Here is a 19,949-nt window from a genome sequence, read left to right as displayed (position 1 = left end):
AATGAAAATTACATTTTGAAACATAGTTCATCTTCAATTTCGACTTTTTAAAATTCAGAATTCAACCGAAAAAAAGAAAAGAAAAACTAGCTAATTCGAATCTTTTTGAAAAAATTTAAAAAAGAATTTATGGATCATCATTAGTAATTTTTCCTGATTAACATTAATTTTAGAATTTTAATGACATGTTTTAAATATGTTAAAATCCAATCCGCATTTTGTTAGAATATATAACAAATTGGACCAAGCTATATTTCTAACAAAGACAAATCATTATTTCTTCTAGATTTTCTAGAAGAAAACTTTTAAAATACATTTAAAAGACTTTGAAATAAGATTTAAATTTGATTCTAAAGATTTTCTAAATTTGCCAGAATAATTTTTTTGAATTTTAATCATAACAAGTTTGAAGAAAGATTTCACAAATTTTCTTTGTCGAAAAAACAGAAGCTAAAATGAAGAATTAAATTAAAATGTATTTATTATTCTTTACAATAAAAAAAAAATTGTCAGGAAAGAAGAGGAAGGAATTTAAAAGGTAAAAAGGTATATGTGTTTAAAAATCCTAAAATCATTTTTAAGGTTGTATTTTTATCTAAAATTGTCTTTCTGAAAGTTATAAGAAGCAAAGTAAAAAAATAAATGAATTTATTTAAACAAGTGAAGACCAAGTCTTTAAAATATTTTCTTGGATTTTCAAATTCTATTTGAGTTTTGTCTCTCTTAGAATTAAAAATGTCGAGCAAAGCGAGACCAGCTTGCTAGTAAATAAGTAAAATAGAAAAAAATAGAGGCAGCTCACTGGTAAGTGCTGCTATTTGAGCTATTTTTAGAACAGGCCAGCGGGCGACTCATCTGGTCCTTACGGGCACCGCGTTGGTGACCCCTGCCTTATATACACACCATAATAATACTCACATGTTTTAATGCGCTGACAATCCATCAAGCGGTGCGGCTTCATAGCTTACCAAAGTTCTACTAAAACATTTTGATTGATTTTTGAGTGCCGTGTGTAATGTTCTTTATTTTCAATGGAACATATAACATGTTGGTGTCATTTACTTGAGTCATATTGCCATCTTAGTGCAGTCTGCAGGTATCTCTTATGTTTGACTGCCATCCACTGGTCATTACACCATGTACCAAATAAAATTGCTTCGAGGTCAATAAGCCAAACCAGAATGAATCCGTACATTAGGCGTACCGGATTATAAGGTGCACCGTCGAGTTTGGATAAAATTAAAGGATTTTAAGTGCGCTTTATAGTCCGTGTCACGCCCATGAGATCATGTTTCGTTTTTGTCATGTTTGGTTATTTTTTGGACACTTGTTTCACGCTTTTGCACTTCCTTATTTCACTCATTTCCATAGCAACTCATTAGTTTCCACCTTGTCTTCAAGTCACGCCCCTGTCCTCAGTTCTCACACCTGTTATTAATTAACACAGCTATTATTTAAGCCACAGTTACCAGGTAGTCAGCAGGCAACTTCATAATCCTCAACTGCCTCCATGCCAGGCCATGCCTGGTTTCCCTCACGCTCATGCCACGTAAGTTTTGGATTATTATGTCTCAGTTGTTGAGTTTTGTTTGTTTGTTTGTTGGGGGGCATAGCTCGGTTGGTAGAGCGTCTGTGCCAGCAACTTGAAGGTTGCAGGTTCGATTCCCGCTTCCGCCATCCTAGTCACTGCCGTTGTGTCCTTGGGCAAGACACTTTACCCACCTGCTCCGAGTGCCACCCACACTGGTTTAAATGTAACTTAGATATTGGGTTTCACTATGTAAAGCGCTTTGAGTCACTAGAGAAAAGCGCTATATAAATATAATTCACTTCACACTTCACTATAGTCATGCCATAGTGCTAGTTTTTGTTGTCTAGTCAAGTTTGTTCTCCGCCCTGGTGCGCGCTTTTTGTTTTGCTTCCTTTCTTTGCCTTTTTGTTAGAATATAAATAAAAATGTACTTACGTTCACGTCTCGCTCGTGCCAACTATCCTTTGCGTTGAAAAAACAAACCATCCCATAGTCCAAGTCGTGACAGTCCGAAAAACATGGTAAATACTTAAGTTGGATTTTAATGAACCTTTCAGGACTAAACATTTATAAACACTCAAGTTTACTGTTTCTTCCATATGTGTTTGCTCTTATATAATAATGTTCACCCTGCCAGAGAGGAATTTAACTCATTTTACTTTGGTTTCTACTTGTGCAGATTAGAACTGCAATACGTGAAAGACCACCATTCACTGATTTTCCACCTTGAAGAAACTCTTCTCAAACTATTCAGCTGCTGCAGAAGCGACGTGCAAGGATTCGAAATGAAGTCTGAGTGCAGCCACTTCATGTCTCTGCAGCTTATTTAAACGTATTTGGACAAAAAAAAAACATTCCTCCGTCTCAACAATGGGCTTCATCTCAAGAGTTGGTGAGAGATTCGGTTCTCAGAGGGGAACACAATGTGTTCTTTATACAGCAACTGAGTCATTTAAAGAGAGGAACGTCCTTAAAAGGGGTTTGAAGCTCGACTAAAGATTGCAACTTTGGACACGCTGACGCGTGATTCATCCTCGTCGCTGTACTTGTCAAAGCTAGGAAACTGAAAGTAAGGACATAATTAGAAGTGAAAAAGGTTTATTATTCAAACCGAGTGGAGGCTGCCTCAGCAGAATCGGGCCGTCCAATGTTTCCCTGTTCCAACTGTTCGGAGACGCCAAATGCCAGAAAAACCATGTTAGTGTTCAGGCCGGCGTCCCCCGTGTTAAGGTGAGGAAGTGCCACCCGTCTGGTTTTTTGTGTCCTGTCTGGTTCTTTGTGTCCAGGTCATGCTGGTACGAGTCCAGGTTATCTTCTGACCATGAGTCCAAAGAGGATTAGGCTTGTGCAAGGAAAGGAAGAATAAACGTCAGCTTCAATGTGGTTAAAGGGGAACATTATCACAATTTCAAAAGGGTTAAAAACAATAAAAATCAGTTCCCAGTGGCTTGTTGTATTTTTTGAAGTTTTTTTCAAAATTTTACCGGTCTCGGAATATCCCTAAATAAAGCTTTAAAGTGCCTTATTTTTGCTATTTTCTAAACCACTATCCATTTCCCTGTGACGTCACACAGTGCTGCCAATGTAAACAAACAATGGGAATACCACAGCAAGATATAGCGACATTAGCTCGGATTCAGACTCGGATTTCAGCGGCTTAAGCGATTCAACAGATTACGCATGTATTGAAACAGATGGTTGGAGTATGAAAGTATTGAAGAAAAAACTGAAGCTATTGAGCGAAAAGCTATTAACGCTATTCATAGCCATAGCATGGCCGAATAGCTGCGTTAGCATCACCGGTAAAATGTGCGGACCAAACGATCAGGACTTTCGCATCTTGTGACACTGGAGCAACTTAAATCCGTCGATTGGTAAGTGTTTGTTTCGCATTAAATGTGGGTGGAAGGAAACGTAATATAGTTGCAAAAGCATCTTGCAGGTTATCCATACATCTCTGTGCCATGTCTGCTTTAGCACCGCCGGTAAATAGCATGTTAGCATCGATTAGCGTAGCATGTTAGCATCGATTAGCTGGCAGTCAACATCAACAAAACTCACCTTTGTGATTTTGTTGACTTTATCGTTGCAAATGCATCTACAGGTTATCCATACATCTCTGTGCCATGTCTGCTGTAGCACCGCCTGTAAATAGCATGTTAGCGTCGATTATCGTAGCATGTTAGCATCGATTAGCTGGCAGTCACGCCGCGACCAAATATGTCTGATTAGCACATAAGTCAACATCAACAAAAGTCACCTTTGTGATTTCGTTGACTTTATTGTTGCAAATGCATCTGCAGGTTATCCATACATCTCTGTGCCATGTCTGTCTTAGCATCGCCGGTCAAATGTGGAGACACTCTGGCACATTCAATGGGGGTCTGGCGGCAGACACTTTGGCATCTTGGGGCCAGTGGTGCAACTTGAATCCCTCCCTGTTAGTGTTGTTACACCCTCCGACAACACACCGGCGAGGCATGATGTCTCCAAGGTTCCAAAAAATAGTCGAAAAAACGGAAAATAACAGAGCTGAGACCCAAGTGTTTGCAATGTGTTGAAAATGAAAATGGCGGCTGTATTACCTCGGTGACGTCACGTTCTGACGTCATCGCAAAAACAGCGATAAACAGAAAGGTGTTTAATTCGCCAAAATTCACCCATTTAGAGTTCGGAAATCGGTTAAAAATATATATGGTCTTTTTTCTGCACCATCAAGGTATATATTGACGCTTGCATAGGTCTGGTGATAATGTTCCCCTTTAACATGATAAGTAATGAATAATTAGGGCCACTATTGAATTTCTAAGGTTTTATTAATATTCTTTATTATTATTCCGCCGCCTCTTTGAGCTGTAATTTGACCCCCATAACATTCTTCAAAACTCACCAAATTTGACACACACATCATGACTGGCTAAAAATAACCCAAACTCAAAATTGCGCTCTAGCGCCCCCTAAGAAGAAAACACAGACAAAACTGTCTGTAACTTTCAGTAGCAATGTCGTAGAAACATGAAACAAAAACCTGTATGTAGGTCTCATTTAGACCTATATTTCATACCTCCCAGCTAAAATCAACAGGAAGTTTGCAACTCCCCCTTCAATACAAAAGTTGGCTAAAATGCTTTCGCTTTTTTTCAAACATTATCTCCTCTGAAGCCGTTTGTCGTTTCCGCTTCTAATAAACACAATAAAGAGATTGAACCCTTCTGATTAAAAGTTGATGAAAGAGTTTTAATTACTACCTTTGGATTTTATGAGCCAAGGGAAATGCAAGGTAACAGAGTACAATCTCAGTTTACTTTGGCGTCCACAGGGCAATGCGGGTTATCAAAGTGTGGCGTTGCAAAGTCGGCCCAAGACCCCCCCCCAACCCCCGGGACGTTACAGTTTGTTTAGAAAAAGGTCAGCTCCTTGCATAAGAAGGTGACGTCAGCCTGACCCCAGCAGCTGCTGACTTCAATTGCCTCCGACAAGCAAGGAAGGAACGAGCTACAAATTTGGGACTTTTAATTTGGCCGTGATTCCTTACGAGCTGGAAAATATCTGTCAAAACTAGTGCTGTCAAAATTAATACGGATCGTTCCATCATGGTGTTAATCTGATTCAAAATGTTGATGCAGTGCAGAATGACTCAAAATTCCCAAAACTTTGATTGGCAAAACAGTTTGTCCAAGTAATGTTATCGTCACACATATGCATATGTACATAAATGTTTGTTTATTTAAAAAAAAAGTATTTTGTAAACATTAACATGACCTGAAAGGGGTTAAATAAAAACAATGAATACATTTCAAAGTAACTCTATATACTGTTTTTTCCGGTCTATGAGGGGCACTTAAAATACTTGTTTTAATCTCAAAATGCGACAATTTTAGTTCTGGTTTTGCCTACCGACCTCAAAGCAATTTTATTTGGTACATGGTGTCATGATAAGTGTGACCAGTAGATGGCAGTCAAACATAAGAGATAGGTGTAGACTACAATATGATGGCAATATGACTCTAGTAAACAACGCTAATATTTTATATGTTCCATTTAAAATATAGAGCATTACACACGCCAATCAAAAATCCATCAAAATGTTTTAGTATGACTTTGATAAGCTATGAAGCATCACCGCTTGATGGATTGTACTGTGCTTCAACATAGGAGTATTATTATGGTGTGTGTATAAGGTAAGACATTGTCTGGCGTTTTGTTTCGCAATATTATACAAAAGCAACTTTTCTTACCTTCTGGTACTTGTTGATCTGAAAAATTGTGTGCTTCCGTCTTTGTAGTCCGTGCGGACACCTTTGTCGATAAGCCACTTCTTTGTCTCTATATTCTTGTTATGGGACATTCATCCTCCGATGTTGCCATTTCTAATATAAAGTAGTGTAAAGCTCTTACTTATATCTGTCAGTTAACTCACCATAAAAGCACTAAAACATACCGGTGTAGTGACTTTACATTATTTGCCCAAGGAACTTTAGTTATTAGAGAGTTCCAGTCGGAGGGTTTTTCACGGGTTTCAATCCGGGCTTGTTGTTTCCGGATGACAAGATGCTGCTCCGTTATTGATTTTAGTAACGTCTGAAAATCATTAAAAACAGTTAGCGCCATCTTTTGACACTTCTTCCACTCTCGTCCTTGCACGCTACACCGCTACAACAAAGATGACGGGGAGAAGACGCTGTCGAAGGTGAGCCACGTAAATAAGACCGCCCACAAGATCTGTAAAACATAATCTATGCAACATCTTGACCAAAGAACAACCATTACATGATATGTAGACCACAAGGAAGTGTTTGACAGTTAGAAAAAAATTATATTATATGACCCCTTTAATGCGCCTTATAATCCGACGCGCCTTATACAGTATATGAAAAAATATCGAAAATAGACCATTTATCGGCATTGTACCTTATAATCCGGTGCGCCCTACGGTCCGGAAAATACGGTAGTTTTTATTCATTTAAAATAATATTTGGTAGGAGATCAATCAATCAATCAATGATTATTTATATAGCCCTAAATCACTAGTGTCTCAAAGGGCTGTACAAAACACAACACAAACCACAACGACATCCTCGGTAGGCCCACATAAGGGCAAGGAAAACTCACACCCAGTGGGACGTCGGTGACAATGATGACTATGAGAAACCTTGGAGAGGACCGCATATGTGGGCAACCCCCCGCCTCCTAGGGGAACCGAAAGCAATGGATGTCGAGCGGGTCTAACATGATACTGTGAAAGTTCAATCCATAGTGGATCCAACACAACCGTGAGAGTCCAGTCCAAAGTGGATCCAACACAGCAGAGAGAGTCCCGTCCACAGTGGAGCCAGCAGGAAACCACCACAAGCGGAGACGGCTCTTGTTGATAATGGTCCGATATCACACAAAAAACAACAACATCAAAAACGGACAATATCGGTTTAACTGTAAAATCTCTCAAACAAGCTGTCCTGTGTGTGTTTACAGCCTGTTACAATTTAAATGTCCCCCAATAATCGCACGTCAAACCGTGGACTTTGGGGTTTGGATTTTTTTTCGAGGCAAGGGAAAGTTGGCACGAGCAAGACGTGAGAGTAAGTATATATTTATTTTTAATACTATAACAAAAAAAAGGCAAACAAAAGGCGCACACAATGGCGGAGAACAAACTTGACTAGAAAACAAAACTAGCACTCTGGCATGACTATAGACAAACAAACATAACTCAACAAATGTGACTTAAAAAAAACAAAAAAAATATGTGGCATGTACGATGTCATTCCATCGTACATTTTTTTCCTTTTACGATAGGTTTTTTGTAGAGAATAAATGATGAAAAAAACACTTAATTGAAAGGTTTAAAAGAAGAGAAAACAGGAAAAAAATGAGAATAAAATTTGGAAACGTAGTTTATCTTCAATTTCGACTCTTTAAAATTCAAAATTCAACCGAAAAAAAGAATCTTTTTGAAAAAATTAAAAAAGGATTTATGGAACATCATTAGTAATTTTTCCTGATTAAGATTAATTTTAGAATAAATTAATTAAGAATGTTGATGACATGTTTTAAATAGGTTAAAATCCAATCTGCATTTTGTTAGAATATATAACAAATTGGACCAAGCTATATTTGTAATAAAGACAAATCATTATTTCTTCTAGATTTTCCAGAACAAAATTTTTAATAGAAATTCAAAAAACTTTGAAATAAGATTTAAATTTGATTCTAAAGATTTTCTCGATTTGCCAGAATAATTTTTTTGAATTTTAATCATAATAAGCTTGAATAAAGATTTTACAAATATTCTTCGTCGAACAAACAGAAGCTAAATTGAAGAATTAAATGAACATTTATTTATTATTCTTTACAATATAAAAAATAAAAATTTACTTGAACATTGATTTAAATTGTCAGGAAAGAAGAGGAAAGAATTTAAAAGGTAAAAAGGTATATGTGTTGAAAAATCCTAAAATCATTTTTAAGGTTGTATTTTTTCTCTAAAATTGTCTTTCTGAAAGTTATAAGAAACAAAGTAAAAAAATAAATGAATTTATTTAAACAAGTGAAGAACAAGTCTTAAAATATTTCCTTGGATTTTCAAATTCTATTTGAGTTTTGTCTCTCTTAGAATTAAAAATGTCGAGCAAAGCGAGACCAGCTTGCTAGTAAATAAATACAATTTAAAAAATAGAGGCGGCTCACTGGTAAGTGCTGCTATTTGAGCTATTTTTAGAACAGGCCAGCGGGCGACTCATGTGGTCCTTACGGGCGACCTGGTGCCCGCGTTGGTGACCCCGGTTCTAGAGTACATGCAGATACAGTATATCAAATATGAAATAAAGTGGAAGAATGCTGCAAACCAGGAGGCAAACTAATTGCTTTAATCTCATCTCCAGTATCCCCAGGAGAGGATTGGTTCTCAGAAAGAGACTCAACATTCATTAAGCGGCGTCTCCATAGTTACCGTGAACAATACTTCAAGGTAGCGGCGTTTTCAGGCTCTATGGCAGGTAGAATCTGAAGAATGCAGGCGCTTGTCTGCAGTAATTAAGATGTTACCGCCTGTATATGAGATGTGGTCGTTGTCACAGGTGCATACACAGATTTATGTCCTGTTGTCATCAGCGGAAGAACATCTCATGACAAGGGATTGGCAACTCTTATCTTTTGTGATAATGACACAGTCGGTACCAGACGGAAGAAAAAGGTTTGTAGTGCCTCATATCAGCGTTAAATAAATGCAGACTTTGTGCAAGTAACGTAGCGTTCAGACTACCAAGTCGGTACTTTAAAACACAGTAAAAAAAGGAACACATTGTAAAAAAATATATAGATTTTTTGTGACATTCAAGTTGAAGAGACTAGTCATTGAAGTATTTCAATTGTAAGTACATACATTAAATCATAACCCAGCAGGCACAAGACTTTAAAACATTGTTGAGAACTTCTTGAACTAGGTCCTGACGTTAAGCAACTTAAATACAACGTTGAAACAACATGCTTTTTGACGACATTTAAGCAATGTCAGGTTCTGACGCTGATTTGACCATTGAGTTTTGGTCATTTCCCAACCAATATTCTACAACACAAGCATAACGTTGAAACAACATGCTATTTGACGACGTTTGGTCAATGTCGGGTTCTGACGTTGATTTGACCGTTGAAATGTGGTCATTTCCCAACCAATATTCGACAACATAAATATTACGTTAAAACAACATGCTATTTGACGACGTTTAATCAATGTCAGATTGTGACATTGATTTGACCGTTGAAATATGGTCGTTTACCAAACAAAATTGCACAACACAAATACAACGTTGAACCAACATGCTTTTTGACGTTTGTTCAGTGTCGGGGTCTAACGTTGATTTGACCGTTGAATTTTAGTCATTTGCCAACCAATATTCTACAACACAAATACAACATTGAAACAACATGCTTTTTGACGACATTTAAGCAATGTTGGGTTCTGACGTTGATTTGACCATTGAATTTTGGACATTTACCAACCAATATTCTACAACACAAATACAACGTTGAAACAACATTGTTTGATCAATGACAGGTTGTGACATCGATTTGACCATTGAAATGTGGTCATTTCCCAACTAAAATTGTACAATACAAATACAATGTTGAAACAACATACTTTTTGACGACATTTAAGCAATGTTGGTTTCTGACATTGATTTGACCGTTGAAATGTGGTCATTTCCCAACCAATATTCTACAACACAAATACAACGTTGAAACAACATGCTTTGGATGAAGTTTAATAAAGTTGGGTTCTGACGTTAATAGGAACATTAAATGTTGGTCATTTCCCAACCAATATTCTACAACACAAATACAACGTTGAAACAACATGCTAGTTTGACAACGTTTAATCAATGTCAGGTTGTGACATTGATTTGACCGTTGAAATATGGTCGTTTACCAAACAAAATTGTACAACACAAATACAATGTTGAACCAACATGCTTTTTGACGTTTGTTCAATGTCAGGTTTTGACGTTGATTTGACCATTGAATTTTGGACATTTACCAACCAATATTCTACAACACAAATACAACGTTGAAACAACAATGTTTAATCAATTACAGGTTGTGACATCGATTTGACCATTGAAATGTGGTCATTTCCAAACTAAAATTGTAAAATACAAATACAATGTTAAAACAACATACTTTTTGACGACATTTAAGCAATGTTGGTTTCTGACATTGATTTGACCGTTGAAATGTGGTCATTTCCCAACCAAAATTCTACAACACAAATACAACATTGAAACAACATGCTTTGGATGACGTTTAATAAAGTTGGGTTCTGACGTCAATAGGAACATTACATTTTGGTCATTTCCCAACCAATATTCTACAACACAAATACAACATTGAAACAACATGCTTTTTGACCACGTTTAATCAATGTCAGGTTGTGACGTTGATTTGATCATTGAAATTTGGTCATTTCCCAACCAATATTCTACAACATAAATACTACGATGAAACAACATACTTTTTGACAAGGTTTAATCAATGTCAGGTTGTGACATTGATTTGATCATTGAAATATGGTCGTTTACCAAACAAAATTGTACAACACAAATACAATGTTGAACCAACATGCTTTTTGGCGTTTGTTCAGTGTCGGGTTCTAACGTTGATTTGACCATTGAAATTTGGACATTTACCAACCAATATTCTACAACACAAATACAACGTTGAAACAACATTGTTTAATCAATGACAGGTTGTGACATCGATTTGACCATTGAAATGTGGTCATTTCCCAACAAAAATTGTACAATACAAATACAATGTTGAAACAACATACTTTTTGACCACATTTAAGCAATGTTGGTTTCTGACATTGATTTGACCGTTGAAATGTGGTCATTTCCCAACCAATATTCTACAACACAAATACAACGTTGAAACAACATGCTTTGGATGAAGTTTAATAAAGTTGGGTTCTGACGTTAATAGGACCACTACATTTTGGTCATTTCCCAACCAATATTCTACAACACAAATACAACATTGAAACAACATGCTAGTATGACAACGTTTAATCAATGTCTGGTTGCGACATTGATTTGACCGTTGAAATGTGGTCATTTCCCAACCAATATTCTACAACACAAATACAACATTGAAACAACATGCTAGTATGACAACGTTTAATCAATGTCTGGTTGCGACATTGATTTGACCATTGAAATGTGGTCATTTCCCAACCAATATTCTACAACATAAATACTACGTTAAAACAACACGCTATTTGACGACGTTTAATCAATGTCAGGTTGTGACATTGATTTGATCATTGAAATATGGTCGTTTACCAAACAAAATTATACAACACAAATACAACATTGAACCAACATGCTTTTTGACGTTTGTTCAATGTCGGGTTCTGACGCTGATTTGACCATTGAATTTTGGTCATTTCCCAACCAATATTCTACAACACAAATACAACGTTAAAACAACATGATGTTTGACAATGTTTAATCAATGTCAGGTTGTGACATTGATTTGATCATTGAAATATGGTCGTTTACCAAACAAAACTGTACAATACAAATACAACGTTGAAACAACATACTTTTTGACGACATTTAAGCAATGTTGGTTTCTGACGTTGATTTGACCATTGAAATTTGGTCATTTTTCAAACAATATTTTGCAACACAAATACAACGTTGAAACAACATGCTTTGGATGACGTTTAATAAAGTTGGGTTCTGACGTCAATAGGACCATTACATTTTGGTCATTTCCCAACCAATATTCTACAACACAAATACAACATTGAAACAACATGCTAGTATGACAACGTTTAATCAATGTCTGGTTGCGACATTGATTTGACCGTTGGAATGTGGTCATTTCCCAACCAATATTCTACAACACAAATACTACGTTAAAACAACATGCTATTTGACGACGTTTAATCAATGTCAGGTTGTGACATTGATTCGATCATTGAAATATGGTCGTTTACCAAACTAAATTGTAAAACACAAATACAATGTTGAACCAACATGCTTTTTGACGTTTGTTCAATGTCGGGTTCTGACATTGATTTGACCATTGAATTTTGCTCATTTACCAACCAATATTCTACAACACAAATACAACGTTAAAACAACATGCTTTTTGACGACATTTAAGCAATGTTGGGTTCTGACGTTGATTTGACCATTGAATTTTGGTCATTTCCCAACCAATATTCTACAACATGAATACTACGTTAAAACAACACGCTATTTGACAACGTTTAATCAATGTCAGGTTGTGACATTGATTTGACCGTTGAAATGTGGTCATTTCCCAACCAAAATTGTACAATACAAATACAACAACATGCTTTTAATGTTTGTTCAATGTAAGGTTTTGACTTTTTAATTTGACCGTTGAAATTTTGTTATTTCCCAACCAATATTCTTAAGAGCAAATACAACGTTCGAACAACATACTTTTTAAAAACGTTTTATCAATGTCAGGTTTTGACGTTGATTTGACCATTGAAATTTGGTTATTTCCCAACCAATATTTTGCAAAACAAATACAACGTTGAAACAACATGCTATTTGACGTTTCATCAATGTCAGGTCGTGACATTGTTCTGACAATTGAATTTTGGTCATTTAGCAACCAAAATTGTACAACACTAATACAATGTTGAAACAACAAGGGTGTGACGTTGATTTGACCCTTGAATTTTGGTCATTTAACAACCGATATTTTAAAAATCAAACATACAACGTTTAACCAATGTCAGGTTGTGACAAGTTGTAAAATTCCAACTTATATCTCTCTATGAAAGCACTAAAACATACCGGTGTAGTGAGTTTACATTATTCACCCAAGGAACTTTAGTTATTAGAGAGTTCCGGCGTTTTTCCACGAGTGAGCCATAGGTGAGGAGACGCTGCTTTGTTATTGATTGAAGTAAAGTCTGAATGTCATTAAAACAGTTAGCTCTATCTTTTGACACTTCCTCCTCTTCCATCCTTGCACGCTACACCGCAAGAACAAAGATGACGGGGAGAAGACGCTGCCAAAGTTAAGCCATGTAAATAAGACCGCCCACAAAACGACGCATTCAATTTTGACACTTCCTCCACTTCCATCCTTGCACGCTACACCGCAAGAACAAAGATGATGGGGAGAAGACACTGCCAAAGTTAAGTCATGTAAACAAGACCGCCCACGAAATGACGCATTCGGAAGCGACTTGAAGACAACTTGAAGATGGTCTGTAAAACATAATCTATGTAACATTTTGACCTAAGAACCACCATTACATGTAATGTAGACCACAAGGAAGAGTTTTACATCCATCCATCCATCCATTTCCCACCGCTTATTCCCTTTCGGGGTCGCGGGAGGCGCTGGCGCCCATCTCAGCTACAATCGGGCGGAAGGCGGGATACACCCTGGACAAGTCGCCACCTCATCGCAGGGCCAACACAGATAGATAGACAACATTCACACTCACATTCACACACTAGGGCCAATTTAGTGTTGCCAATCAACCTATCCCCAGGTGCATGACTTTGGAAGTGGGAGGGGCCTATCCCCAGGTGCATGTCTTTGGAAGTGGGAGGAAGCCGGAGTACCCGGAGGGAACCCACGCATTCACGGGGAGAACATGCAAACTCCACACAGAAAGATCCAGAGCCTGGATTTGAACCCAGGACTGCAGGACCTTCGTATTGTGAGGCAGACGCACTAACCCCTCTGCCACCGTGAAGCATTTAGAAAAAAACATAATAATATGACTCCTTTAATGCGCCTTATAACCTGGTTTACCTTATATATGAAAAAAGATCGAAAACAGACCATTCGTCGGCAGTGCGCCTTATAATCCGGTGCGCCTTATATATGAAAAAAGGCCTCGCTCATCAGCAGTGGGCCTTATAATCCGGTGCGCCCTATGGTTCATAACATACGGTATAATTTTTGTACATGTTGTACATGCTTTTAATTTAAAAAGTACCAGTGTATGCTTGAATGTAAACAATTTACTACTCAAACTCTAACCCCGATGAACCGTGAAATGAAAACAAGACTGACTTTGTTTCCAAACCGGCAGATTCAATCAAGCGGCGAGAACTGATAGAGACGTCACCGTGTTTTGCACGCCAGTGACACGGTAGCAGCTGAGAGGCGTGACTGAAATATAATCAGCCCCTCAAGATATGCCAGCTAATAAGCCAGTAATTACCATAACCAATGTGAACCCTGATTGACATCATAATATCATCCCAATCTCCACATGAGAGAAAGATATTTGCCAATAATATTGGATTTCAACTATTGTGTTTTTCCCCCCTTTGACCTAATTCTGCAGGTATGTAATGAGGCCGTTGGTCTCCCTGCTGACAGGTGTGGGTCAGTGGGGTCGTTCCAGCCTCGGGCTAACTGAGCCTTTCTCCAGAGAGACCGTTGAACCTGAAGCATAACTTGCTTATTCAGACGCACAAGCAGCGGAATCTCAATCATTTCAAGGTTAAATGTGGGAACGTCTCAATTCTGGGGAGCATTCACATGTTTCTATGCACGAAGAGGGAAAAAAATCCATTTTCAGAGTCGTCACCTGGCAACGCAGAACCCGTCGGTCGGTGGAAGGCGACGCATCAGGAATTGTTGGCATGTGAATCATTAATGAAATTGGAAGACCAGTACAGAATGCAAACTTTACATCAGCTGAGTCGTCGTTTTAACGGATTGGAAACCATGTACAACCTGGTTAGTGTCAGGCTTGCCACTGACAGTTTGTTTGTGTTTTAGTTTTTCCTTTGTGTGTTTAGTATTTCCTGTCAGCGCTCTTATTTTGGTTCAGCGTCCTGTTTGTCTCCCTGAGTGCTTTGTTTCCCCTCAGCCGTGGCTGATTGGCACCTGGCCACACCTGGTGTCAATCAGCCTTCCATGTTAAGCTCCTTTTATTTTCTAGCTCCCATGCTAGCTCCCTTAGTTTGTTATCCGCCTTGTGCGTGCTTTTTGTTTGTTCTTGTTCTTGTATTTTAATTAAACCATGTTTTCTCACTCCATGCCTGCCTCCTTCTCTGCATCTTGAGGTTCGTCACAAACTAACTTTCACAGTTAGAGTGTCCGCCCTGACATCGGTAGGTTGTGAGCTCAAACCCCGGCCGAGTCATACCAAAAACTATAAAAATGGGACCCATTTCCTCCCTGCTTGGCACTCAAGGGTTCAAGGGTTGGAATTGGGGGTTAAATCACCCAAAATGATTCCCGGGCGCGGCCACCACTGCTGCTCACTGCTCCCATCACCTCCCGGTGGGTGGACAAGGGGATGGGTCAAATGCAAAGGACACATTTCACCACATCTAGTGTGTGTGTGACAATCATTGGTACTTTAACTTGAACTTAAAATGAGTAAAATCACTCTGGTGCTGGAACTATAGGGATGTAAACAGGACTGCAACGATTAATCGATCACATTTATTTGGGATAAAAATAGCCTTTTTATACTATGTTGCTTCAATTAATCGTTTAATGAGTGTAACCAATTTAAAAAAAAAAGACAAAAATCTGCCTAATTTCCCTGCAGCTTCTGCAATGTAGCACTTAATGGTGTGTGGGGGCCGTGAGATTTTTTTTTATGTATTATATATTTATGTTCAAAGTGCAATTTGTTGAAGATGATGATGCACATTTATTAGAAGAAAAAAAAAATAATGAAGGTAATGGCAAGAAAAAAAAGTTTTGTTTGTTTTAAACTTTTTTCCCTAAAATAAGCACTGAGGCTACAAAGTGTGTTTAAATCCAAATGCTTGATTAACCGAATAAAATAATCGATAGCTGCAGCCCTTTATGTAACACGTACCAGTAAGGCAGCATATATTACCGTATTTTCAAGACCATAGGGTGCACCAAATTATTAGTCACACTGCCGACAAATGGTCTATTTTCGATCTTTTTTCATATATAAGGTAAACCGGGTTATAAGGCGCATTAAAGGAGTCATATTATTATATTTTTTTCTAAAGTAAAACTCTTCTTTGTGGTCTACATAACATGTAATGGTAGTTCTTTAGTCAAAATGTTGCGTGGATTATGTTTTAGAGATCATCTTCAAGCCATCTTCTCCCCGTCATCTTTGTTGTAGCGGTGTAGCGTGCAAGGACGAGAGTGGAAGAAGTGTCGAAAGATGGAGTGATATTCAGACTTTACTTCAATTAATAATGGAGCAACATCTCCTCATCCGGAAACAACAACAAGGCCGGGTAAAAAACAGAACTCTCTAATAACTAAAGTTCCTTGGGTGATTAATGTAAACTCACTACACCGGTATGTTTTAGCGCTTACATGGCGACTTTACTGACAGATATCAGTAAGAAGTTTAGACTACTTTATATTAGAAATGGCAACAGATGAATGTCTTGTAACAAGAAGACAGAGAAAAAGAAGAAGCTAATGGATTACGGTGTCCCCACGGACTACAAAGGCAGACACACGCAAATTTTCAGGATTTATGAAGATCCCAAATACAGATAACCAGGTACTAGAAAGTAAGAAAAGTTGCTTTTGCATAATATTGCGAAACAAAAACGCCAGATAATATGTCTTACTTTATAAACACACCATGAAAATACTCGTATGTTGAAGCACATCAAGCAGTGTGGCTTCATAGCGTACCAAAGTCGTACTAAAACTTTTTCATAGATGTTTGAGCGCCGTGTGTAATGTTCTATATTTTCAATGGAACATATAAAATGGTGATTAACTTGAGTCATATTGCAGACTACACATACCTCTTATGTGTGACTGCCATCTACTGGTCACACATATCAGTTCACGATGTACCAAATAAAACGGCTTCGAGGTCGGTAAGCACAACCAAAATTATTCTGTACATTAGGCGCACCGAATTATAAGGCGCACTGTCAAGTTTTGAGAAAATGAAAGGAATTTAAGTGCGCCTTATAATCCGAAAAATATGGTACATGCTTTAAAAAGAAAACAATAATTATATTTGGCTCTCATTGATGGCGGACACTTTCCCCCTCCCTCGATTATCTCTCCTGCTTTGCTTCTTTGTCTTGCCTTAACTTTCTTTCTAAGAGGCTGTCTTTGGAACTATTCTCTGACATAACACTCCAGTGAGACCAGTGCAGTGAAAGACCCTTTGAATGGTCACACAATTCCATAAATATAGTGATGTTTTTTTTTTTTGGTGGAGGGAGTTATTTTCCATTTTTCAAGTACAGGTACAGACACCAGACGGCAGTGATTTTCCAAATTCCAATTTGGTACAAGCTTTTTTAAAATGTGAATTGTTATTTAGGACAGAGGGGTAGAGTAGCTAGGTCTAGAACAGGAAGTGAACCCATGTTATGTCACATAAGCCGGACGAGAAGCACGTAGTACAGGGGTGTCCAAAGTGCGGCCCGGGGGCCATTTTTAACGGCCCCACGGCACATTGTAAAAATACTCTTTTAAAAAAAACACACAAAACGTGTTATAAAAGAGCCAACAGGTGAAATGTAACAATATAATGTTGCAATGTTGACTCTAATAACACAAAGCTGCCATGAAATAATAATGAATCAAAATCAATGACATGATTAATTATTGACATATTCAAGGCTCCAATAACGTCACATTAAATATTCCACTTTCAGATATTCTTTGAGGAAAATGTTGCATATTTTGTGTTTGCTATAGTAAGCTGTTTTTAAAAATATATATATATATTTTAAAAAGGGCCTAAAAAAAAAAAAACATAAACAACAATAAAACTTGTAATCTGAAGTTGATCTGGAGGTTATTGTGTTAAAATTAAACGGTTAATAAAATGTATAATTTATTTTTTTTATTTTTTAACACTTTAATGAGTAGGACCTTTTTGGATCCCCAATAATTGTAGCGTATTTTTTCTTTAAGTGTCATTGCTAAATAATAATAATAATAATAATAATGAATTAAAATCAATGTTTTTATGAGTTATTGGCCTTTTTAAGGCTCCAATTATTATGTAATCTCAAATATTCCACTTAAAAATTTTATTGGGTGATAATATTACAAACACAAAAAGTGTTATAAAAGAGCCAACAGGTGAAATGTAACAATAAAATGTTGCAATGTTGACTCTAATAACACAAAGCTGCCATGAAATAATAATGAATCAAAATCAAAGACATTATTAATTATTGACATATTCAAGGCTCCAATAACGTCACATTAAATATTCCACTTTCAGATTTTCTTTGAAGAAAATGTTGCATATTTTGTGTTTGCTATAGTAAGCTGTTTTTTTTTAATTTGTTTTAAAAAGGGCCTAAAACAAACAAACAAAAATCATAAACAACAATAAAACTATTAATCTGAAATCGATCTGGAGGTTATTGTGTTAAAAGTCAACGGTTAATAAATAAAAGGTATAATTTATTTTTTAACACTTTAATGAGTAGGACCCTTTTGGATCCCCAACAATTGTTGCATAATTTTTCCTTAAGTGTCTAAAAAATAAAAATAATAATAATAATGAATCAATGTTTTTATGAGTTATTGACCTTTTTAAGGCTCCAATTATTATATAATCTCAAATATTCCACTTAAAAATTTTATTGGGTGATAATACTACATATTTTGTGTTTTTTCCTTTAAAAAAACGGGGGTTTTCTTTGACAAAAAGATCATACTACTTAAATCTTCAAAATCATTACATTGACAGATAGACCTGATGTTGATCTAGAGATTTAAACCTTGAATAATATTAAAAATGATAATACTGAATAATGACATTTTTTTTAAATATTTTTTTTACCAAAACCCTTTAGGGTCCCCGGGATCGAGCCTGAGTGGAGGCCCAAATGTATATTTTTTGTACATATATTGTATTGTTTTTTTTTTTTTTTAAATATCAAAATTGCCCTCGCTTGCTTTGATTTTTCAGTGTGCTGAAAAAGTGGAAAAAGTTTGGACACCCCTGGCGTAGCACCATCACTAAAATACATTAAAAAAAATTTAAAACGGAAAAAGATCAAAATAATTAAATACAAAAAAAGGCTCTTAGGAAGCCAGAACAATGATTAATGTTTTTTTTTTTTTTTATGTTAAGGAATGTTTTATCTATTTATTTATTTTTTTAAATTGGTTACACCAGTGGTCCCCAACCACCGGGCCGCGGCGTGGCCCGATTGGTACCAGGCCGCAGAATAATTTTTTTATTCATTTTTATTTAAAAAATAAAATAAAATTAAAAAAAACAAAATATATATATATATATATATATATATATATATTTTTTTTTTTTTAATTTATTAAATCAACATAAAAAAACACAATGTACACTTACAATTAGTGCACCAACCACAAAAACCTCCATTTTTCATGACAAAAACGTCCCTTTTTTATGACAAAGAAAAAAAATAAAAATAAAAAATGGACCCCCCCCCCCCCCCCCCCTCAACCCCCCCACACCCCGGCCGCAGGACAAATTTTTAAGCGTTGACCGGTCCGCAGGTACAAAAAGGTTGGGGACCACTCGGTTACACGATTTTAGTGTGTGTGTACTTTTTGAGCACATAAACAATATTATAATAATTTTAACCGTGATTATTTTGATCACATTAACACACACACACTCTCACTGTCTCCTGCTCACGGGCCTTGTCTGCTGTTTCCATGGCAACAAGCTGGTATACATCACCTCACGGCATATCAACAGAAAAAGACTGAAAATCACGGAAAATAGCCGTTGCTGCTCATGACTTGCTCAGTGTGGCGGCAATAGAGGGAATCTGTTCTCAGCCTAAGTCTCTTTAACGCGTGGATTGTCAGCAAGTCTCTGCATCACAAACATGTCCACACCATCAGCCTCCACAACACCGGGACTACCTTTTTGCCCGTTACACCACACGACTTTTACAATGTAGAGTCACTAAAATAT

The 19,949-nt window shown here is 36.8% G+C and overlaps 1 long non-coding RNA gene across 1 annotated transcript in view; it reads right to left on the bottom strand.

Annotated features, from left to right (window-relative positions):
• Positions 1–2,679: 2,679 nt before the first annotated feature.
• Positions 2,680–19,949, bottom strand: part of LOC133542937 (uncharacterized) — a 219,421-nt gene continuing 202,151 nt past the window's right edge. Inside the window, exon 3 of the long non-coding RNA XR_009804252.1 lies at positions 2,680–2,873. This is a non-coding gene — a long non-coding RNA (uncharacterized LOC133542937). The remainder of the gene's footprint in view (positions 2,874–19,949) is intronic.

The sequence above is a fragment of the Nerophis ophidion genome, linkage group LG25 (assembly GCF_033978795.1).
Source record: "Nerophis ophidion isolate RoL-2023_Sa linkage group LG25, RoL_Noph_v1.0, whole genome shotgun sequence".
NCBI classification, from domain to species: Eukaryota; Metazoa; Chordata; class Actinopteri; order Syngnathiformes; family Syngnathidae; genus Nerophis; species Nerophis ophidion.
Note: the sequence above shows the minus strand (reverse complement) of the source record. Positions and strands in the feature narration are given on the sequence as shown.